Here is a 395-nt window from a genome sequence, read left to right on the forward strand (position 1 = left end):
ACATTAGATTTTATTTTTCTATCTGAAGTTTTGTTAAAATTATGTATATTATTCCTTAACCTATGAGGAGAAAGAGTTATTAAGTTTGGTGGTGACCACACAAAGTCAAGTAAGCAACAGAAAGGGTGTATTCAATTATCATCAACTAAGTAGCTCTGGGATTAGGAATTGAAGTGCTCAATTTAGAGAGCACTAATCTAGGATCACAGTTTAAATATTACTAAAGTGAGTGATTTGATCCATGCTGAGCTGAGAAGAGAAGTGGTTTTATGCCCTGAGAAAACAAGACCTTGTTTTTTCTTTTACTAGCTTTTGCCCTCAATTGCCCTGATTTATGTGTTTACTAAGGCTTCTATGGAAACTTATTGGTTGAGGAACTTATCCTCCAGCTGAGT

The sequence above is a fragment of the Propithecus coquereli genome, unplaced genomic scaffold, assembly GCF_000956105.1.
Source record: "Propithecus coquereli isolate 6110/MARCELLA unplaced genomic scaffold, Pcoq_1.0 Scaffold90, whole genome shotgun sequence".
NCBI classification, from domain to species: domain Eukaryota; kingdom Metazoa; phylum Chordata; class Mammalia; order Primates; family Indriidae; genus Propithecus; species Propithecus coquereli.